Source organism: Oreochromis niloticus, linkage group LG4, assembly GCF_001858045.2.
Source record: "Oreochromis niloticus isolate F11D_XX linkage group LG4, O_niloticus_UMD_NMBU, whole genome shotgun sequence".
Lineage (NCBI taxonomy): Eukaryota > Metazoa > Chordata > Actinopteri > Cichliformes > Cichlidae > Oreochromis > Oreochromis niloticus.
The window spans coordinates 5,018,605-5,027,258 of NC_031969.2; positions in this window are offsets into that span (position 1 = coordinate 5,018,605).

The window sequence follows — 8,654 nt, forward strand, 5'->3', positions numbered from 1 at the left end:
GATACACAAAGAAAACAATAAAAACAATGGAAGTAGTTCAGCAGCTTATTGTGCTGTAAAATCAACTTACTTCCAAAACACATATGCATACACACAGATAGACATTTGCGCGCTGATTTGTCACGAAGTATTTTCAAAGTGTGCAAAGATAACAGAGTTATTCTTAGAACTCAGAGCTGAGGTTCCCCTTTTCTAAGTCTTTATGTTCCAAAACAGAAAGAGGAAACTGTAAGTTGTTTATCACAGAAGAGTTCATGTCAAAAGTTATTAGGCGAAAAGTCACGTAGACATGTGCTTAATGATCAATAAAAGAATACATTTCATGTTAGCTGATCACAAAATACACAATTTTCCTTTGACAGGTTCCTAGAAACAGATGACCTGGAAGGTAGTATTTTATAATAAAGATGTTGCTTAAGTCAGCTTGAATGCTTGGTTAATATAGGGATTATCTCCCCATGAGACAAATCCAAATAGATTTCTAATGACATGTTAAGCCTAACATGACTATTGTGATATAAAAACTCCCAGTAAACTTGTCGGTATATAAACTCTTCCAAAGAACCAGTGCCGTGCAGTCTTGGAGGATCAACAGGTTATGCCCTGAAAAAGTTTGTCAGGCACACAGGTTACAGGGAATGCAGCAGGCAGTAGAGTCTGCCCTGATTTCTTGTGCTGTTCTTGCAGCAGTACCCCATCCTAGTTGTTTTAGCAGGACAATGCTTGTCCCCACACTGGCACAACAAGTAATTTACAATAGTTTAAATATAGAAAGTCTGTGTGTTTGTTTGTTTGTTTGTTTGTTTGTTTGTTTTTGTGCAATCACATTTTATTATCATACCATAGTGTGACCATATTATCTTTTCCATTCTTATCAGTTAGGTAGGTGTGAATTAATCAGTTACTGAGGTTTTACACGGGACCTACAGACAATAGAATAGCCCCATGAGAAAAATAAATAAATAAATAAATATATAATGATGAAAGTAGAGAAATGGTTGAATTCTTACCATTTCTCCTTCTTAAAGCTCCACTCTCCCATTAATAAAGTTCCAGTCTCATCAGTTTAATGCAGTATGAATATAATGTTCTGTCGAGTGTTAGGTAGCTAGTGCTACATAGCACCTTGAAAAACCTGCTCTGCTGTTTTTTTATGACTTCAAATGTCCCTGAGAAGACACAAAAGGCCACCCAACAAGCAATACAGGCATGTATTTGTGGTATTTATGGTGTTTGCGGTGCCAAAAGAAACAAATAAAATGCTGGATTTTTTTTTTCCTTCCAGGGTACCCTCTCTTTGTTGTGGTAAGATAAACAGGAGTAACCATGTTTGTCCCCCAAGTTTGTCCACTTCTTTATACATTTCTACACATCCATTCTGATTGTTTCAGAAGTCTCCCTTCCGGAGTTTCCTGACATTTGTGAGTCTTTATTATTAGAGCTTAGACAATTCAGGCCAATATTTTATTGAAGTATTTTGTTATGATCTTTAATTCCTGTTGTTTGTAGTTAAAATCTTGATTATTTTATGTTGTAATGCATTATACAATGCTCCAGTAATTTGCCCTGCTTTGTTAATCTATTGTGTTATTGTAGAGTGTTTCATAAACTAGGCATGTATGGGCTGGCCATGTGGTGATGAAGGGTTAGGCAAGAAAACAGGCTTTCTGGCTGTCGCTGTTTATAGTTTTAGATATAGTGTCATGAAAAATTATAGAGAGCTCCAACTGGAGACATTTTTTTGGAGTTTTCGGTTTTGTGTGGATTAAATAAAAATATTTTTTTCACTTTTTTCACATTTGCCTTGTTTTTTGATCCTGAAAGGCATACAAGCTGTCTTAGAAAAGCATGAGTCAGAAACTTTATGTCCTGCAGAAGCAGCAAAGAAGGGCCGAAGATTGCCGCTATACTTATGATTACTAGATTCTATGATTATTATTATTGACACAATTATTGTAATTCTTTCACTGATAAATTGAAAATCTACCCTGTGGGAGGCTGCTGACCATCTGTTGTGATCTCAAGTTTTCTGGCACTATTCAACTATTCAATAAGATTTAGATTAGTTTTGTAAAGTTTTGGGTTAAAATAGACCCTTTCACAGAACCATGTGTTAGTATGTTTTTTCTTTTTGTTTTGTTTTTTGTTTGTTTTTTTAGCATAAAGACATGTTATCTGTGGACACACAGTACAACCTGACTCATCTAGAAACCCACACTTTGCAAAAATAATTAGAGGTTTTACAGTTTTCTAGGTTGGGTTAAGTATCATTTCTCTGTATTTTCTCCTTTGTTAACAATTAGCAATGAGTGTAACATTATATAGTGTATAAAATTTGAGTTGTTACACCTTTTGCTCTGTCTTTTGCTTTGTCTCTGTAAAGCACTTTGAATCACCTTGTTGTTGAATTGTGCTATATAAATAAACTTGCCTTGCCTTGCCTTGCTACCACCATCATTCCACATATATGGTGTTGATTGTATTGTAATTCATGCTTTGCAGTTAATGAAAACCTGTTTGTTGTTATAATGTTTTTTTCTTTGTCACGCTATGTAGTGTGGGATAAGAAGGGGTATTTTGCTGTTATTTTATCATCAGCATTATCATTGCATCAGAATCATATAACAAGCATTGCAGTAAAGCATTTATTAAAGCTATTGATATTACATTAAAGTTTGTATTACAGTGATTGTTATAACCTCATGTTAATCTTCTATTTACAGGTGTCAGTATAATCATATAATCTTTCATTGCAGGTGTAACCGTGATCATCTTTATACACATTGCAGTTTGGTGCTTATTATAGAGTTGTGCTCAAGTTAGTAAGGGTTAAAAGCTACAGTCAGCGGGATGTCTGGCTGATCTATTGAGTGAAGTGACTTAGAGCATAGAAGGCCGCACACGCTTACAAAACATTTGTATCATGTTATTCTTTATAATCTTTTATTCAGTTATATCTTTTGTTAAGTTTTAAAGTAGTGGCAGTTGATTAAACAACATGTATTCAATATTACATACCTGATTCAGATTATTACACACGAGCTGAGAGGTAAAAGAGGGTGCATTTGAGGTTAGGATACAGACACACACACACACACACACAGTTAGTGAGTTCAGGTTTAGGTAAGAGATCAACAAACAATCTGCAAAACCTTGTAGCTGCAATATTGTGTCTCCATAAGGGACAGTTGGCTCCAGGAGAGTCAGTGCCTGCCCTCGAGACGGAGAGAATGTTCCCTTGTTGTGTCAAGAGTTGTCAACATTGCTTGTATTGTACCTGCTTTACGCATGAGGGGGCGTTCTAATACCCTGATTTCATAAAACTATTATGGTGTGGTTTTTGGGGCGAGATCTTATGCTGTCTGCGTACAGTGTTCATCTCCCACACGTGTGTTCATTAAAATCATCGTTTGACTCAACCCGGCCGGACCAGTGTTGTTATTGTGGTTTTCCTCTTGTATCCATCTCCAATACTTTGAACTCGTAACAGTAGCCATCCATTTTTTCCCACTTATTTAGTTGCAGGTGGGACTGGAGCCTATCCCAGACTGTCACAGTCTAAAAAAGAGAGATAGGCACAGAGATATTCACACTTAGGTAAAGGTAAATGGTTCTTATATAGCACTTTTTTACTCCAACTGAGCTCTCAAAGCGCCTTTACTTACCTATTCAGCCATTTAGACAAGCACTTTTTTAACAGAGGATTAACAGAGGTGATTATAAATGCATATCAAGAAAATTGACAAGAATATAACAGAGTAGAAAAAAGTGGGTGTAAAAAGGGTGTAACTATTGCAGTGTTTACAGTGTATTAGATGGAGGAGTTGTACAGGGAGATGGACACAGGCAGGAATGATTTCCTGTGTCGTACAACATCCGCCTCTCAGACACCACCCTAATGGAGTCCAGCTCCATCCCCACAATGTTACTGGCCTTGTGGATCAGTTTATTTAGTCTGTTGGCATCTGTGACCCTCAACCTGCTGCCCCAGCATGCAACAGCAAAGAGGATAGCACTGACCACAACAGAGATACAACAAGATAACATTAATTAGTAGGAATAGTGAAAACTTCTGTTTATGTTTGTTAGCCACTTGGCTATGATAGTAAGCAGTAGACACTGATGTAGCTTATTGAATCTTTTGGACTGTGTTCAGCACAATATTATTATATTAATTTGCCATTGTCAATTGTTGATTTGTCCTATTCTCAAATTAAAATGGTTGTTTGTTAGCCGTTTGCATACCAAGCATACTCTCTCTCTTCATATATATAATATATATATGTGTGTGTGTGTGTGTGTGTGTGTGTTTATCTGGCTAGATTCAGTATGGTTCCATCAACATGATTTTAATATTGATTTGCTAAACCCAACAAGGTTAAAAGCCATTGATGACTTTACTGACACGATGTACAGCTTATCACTATATCCAACAATAACAAAGCCAAGCAGAATAACATCACATAGCGCCACTATTATTGACAACATTTATACTAATGTCATGGATTTCCAAATTAATAGTGGCCTGCTTGTCTGTGATATAACTGACCACTTACCAGTTTTTACTTTGTGTGACTGTGATTTAAAAAAAATAGATACCAAGATTACGATAGCAAAGCGAACAATAAATGAAGAAGCAATTCATGCCTTCAATTTCGATTTAGCACAACAAGATTGGAGTTCGGTGTATGAAGAGTCAGATGTGGACAAGGCTTATGACAATTTCCTAGATATTTTCACTATGTTGTACAATAAACATTGTCCTGTAAACAAACACAGGACAAAGAAAAAAAGATAAAAAGTCCTTGGCTCACAAAAGGAATCATCAATGCTTGCAAAAAGAAAAACAATCTGTATAAACAGTTCATCAAAGTAAAAACATAAGAAGTGGAACGTAGAAATAAAGCATATAGAAATAAATTGACTGATATTATAAGAACGAGTAAACAACTTTATTATAGAAGAAGATTATATGAAAATAAAAACAATATAAAAGGAACTTGGGATGTATTAAATAACTTAATTAAACAAGGATCTTCTGGAACATCATATCCTGAATATTTCATTGATGCAAATGGTGAAAATCACAACATGAGTAACATTGTTGATGGGTTCAATAAATTTTTTATAAATGTTGGCCCTGAACTAGCAGCGGACATCCCGTGTCAAAAAAATGAAAATATCAGTAATATAAAATCAAATCCTTTTTCACTGTTCCTCTCAGCTACAAATGAGCAAGAAGTAATAAATATCACATTAAAATGTAAAAGTAAGTCTTCAATGGATTATCATGACATAAATATGTGTGTAGTTAAACAGGTTATTCTGAATATTGCTAGTCCCTTAACATATGTCTGTAATTTATCATTTCAGTCCGGTTGTTTTCCAAAAAAAATGAAAATTGCGAAAGTAATACCACTATACAAAAGTAATGACAAACACAGTTTTACCAATTATAGGCCTATTTCTCTACTGCCTCAATTCTCAAAAATTTTAGAAAAACTTTTTAATTCAAGATTAGAAAAATTCCTTGAAAAACATCAAATAATAAATGTTGGTCAGTATGGTTTCAGAACGTAAAGAACCACTTCAATGGCGATAATTGAGGCAGTAGAAGAAATTACCAATGCACTGGATAAAAATATATATGCAGTTGGTATATTTGTTGATCTCAAAAAGGCCTTCGACACAATCAATCACTCAATTTTATTGGATAAATTGGAAAGATATGGTATTCGAGGGAAAGCTGGTAACTGGTTAAAAAGTTACCTAACAGGTCGGGAACAATATGTTAGCATAGGGCATTACCATTCAGAGAAACTTGGTATTACATGTGGTGTTCCCCAAGGGTCAGTGTTGGGACCAAAACTTTTCAATGTATACATAAATGATATTTTTGATGTTTCTCAAGTACTTAAACTCATACTGTTCGCAGATGATACCAACATATTTTTCAGTAGCGATGATTATACTGATCTTGTAATGACCGTAAACAGGGAGCTAAAATTAATAAAAAAATGGATGGATATAAATAAATTATCATTAAATATAAATAAAACTAAAGCAATGTTTTTTGGTAATTTAAAATATAATATAGAATTGCCAATTACCATTGAAGGTGTACCAATTGATAATGTGAGTGAAAACAAATTTTTGGGAGTCGTAATTGATAACAAAATTTCATGGAAACCCCACGTCAGACACATAAAAACCAAAATTTCCTGAAGCCTCGCAGTTTTGAATAAAGTGAAACCATACCTTGATAAAGATGCAATTCATACTCTGTACTGTACCCTGGTTCTTCCACATTTTACATATTGTGTGGAAGTGTGGGGAAACACATATAAAAATACAACCAATTCATTAGTCACAGTACAGAAACAAGCACTGCGTATTATTCACAAGGCTGGTTATCTAGATCATACTCACAAACTCTTTCTTCAGGCAAAGTTACTTAAATTCCAGGATCTGGTTAATTACAATACATCCATAATCTTATACAAAGCCTTTAATAAACTTCTACCTGCAAATTTACAAACTATATTTGAAATTCGAGAAAGGGCTTATAATGTGAGAGGCTTCAGAGAATTTAAATTACCCAGAACTCGAACAACCCGTAAAGGTTTTTGTGTGTCTGTATGTGGTGTGAAAATCTGGAACAGTCTGAGTTTACAACTGAAACAATGCAAAAATATTCATAAATTTAAATTCCTCTACAAACAATTGGTCTGGTCACAGTATACTCAATGATGGTTTTGGTGTGCTCTGTAATGTCTGTTCTCTTACCATTGCTGGTACGGATTCCAAAAAAAAAGAAAAAAAAAAGTGTGTGTATGTATGTACATATATGTACATGTGTGTGTAGATATATACGTATGTATGTGTATGTATGTGTATGTATGTGTGTTTGTTACTATGTAATTATTATTGCCTGTTACCTGTGGTAACGCAATTTATAATTAATATATTTTGTATTCAGTTATGAAGGTTCTATTTGTTGTTTGCGAGCTGCCGTTGAGATGCCCGGGGCTGTTGATGTGTTGTCTGGTTTGCAATGATGGGCGTTGCTGTGGGAAGCTATTGTTTTTTGTTGATGAGTGAGTATAGGGGTGGGATTTAATAAGTTTTCTTCGTCCCACTCCTTTTCAGGTAAATTTAGTTTTTTGTTTTTGTGCACTTTATGTTCAATATATGTATTTTGTTGTGCCTGAAATGAACAAATAAAAAACACAACAAAACAAAAAACTGTTTCTACAAGGGGGAGAGGGAGACGATGCGACAGCTCCCCAAAAATGAAGCCAAAACGTCTCTATCGCCCCCTGGTGTCTGGCTGCAGTATAGGTCATAAACCCCGCCTCCTCCATGTTAGCGGATGGGACTGGGGTCAGACTAAAATAAATTTATTCTCCTCAGATAATTTTTTTCCAAAGATTCTTTCTTTTGTTATCAATAGTTCTCATCATGCTGATTGATGTCCAAGGGGTCTCCTTTCCCATAAGTTTTAACCTGACAGCCTGAGGTGTTCTTCAGTAAACTGGACTACCCGACAGAAGGACCCGAGGCCCCGCTGCACTTTTTCGGTAAGTTAAACGTGTTTGTAAACTAATCCGTAACTACTGTCCTTAGGTCCTGAGACCTAGCTAGCTAAAATGAGCACTCGGCTGTCGGGGTTCGTTTAGCTAATCTGTGCAGGTGAATGAATTTACTAAAGAAATCAAGAGAAACGCCCCGGGCTGCTCAGTCACTAATTACTGTTACTGTACTTTTATTACAAGTATTCTACTGTAAAAGCAACAGGCTGCACCCTGCTGCAGCTCCTGTGCAGAGCTGAATATTAAATATGTGCAAACAACAGCATGTTTTCAGTCTCTTGCCACATCTGTAAAGACAGTAACATCTTTTTAAAAAGCTTGTACTTCAGTAACTCCTCATTAATCAGGAACTATGGATTAAAGTACTGTAGTGTACTGTAATACTGAAAAAAATGTAAGAGAAGAACTTCAGATCCTGGGTGTGTGAGGACAGAAGAATCAGCTTTATTTCAATTTTGAGGGATAAAATTTATATCCGAGTTTGATGGTTCTGTTCTCTTTGTGATTACAGGGGCTGCCCTCAGATTCAGACCTCAGCACCACCCAGTGACAGCAGACAGATCATCCAACATGTTCACATGTTAACTGCAAAATGAACTGATGAAAACAGTGCAAAGGTTAAAGTACCACACGTGCTGTAGTGAAAGCTGCAGCTTTATTGATAAAGTTAAAGACAAAAAACAAAAGGATTAATCACCCCTGTAACTGTGTCACTATATATCAGCATTAACAGGACCTCAGTTTGGTGTTTCACAAAGCTGCTGATCTCAGATCTGCACAGCTTCCGTTTTAAACACTTGATGTACTCAGCTGCATGAAGAGCATATGAGATTTTCTCACAATTAAATAAAACCTGATGAAGGTCAAAGGTCGTCACTTGTATGTTGAACTACAAACTTGTCATCTGGAATTCTTTCACAGTTTTTTGCACATAGTGTGTTATTTACCATAAAGTGATTCAGAGTTGTTCATACCAGAGTAACCAGAGAGGATCATATATTTTTAAATATATAACTTTCTACAGGACTGAATATAATATCTTTATGTAAAAGTCTGGAGCCT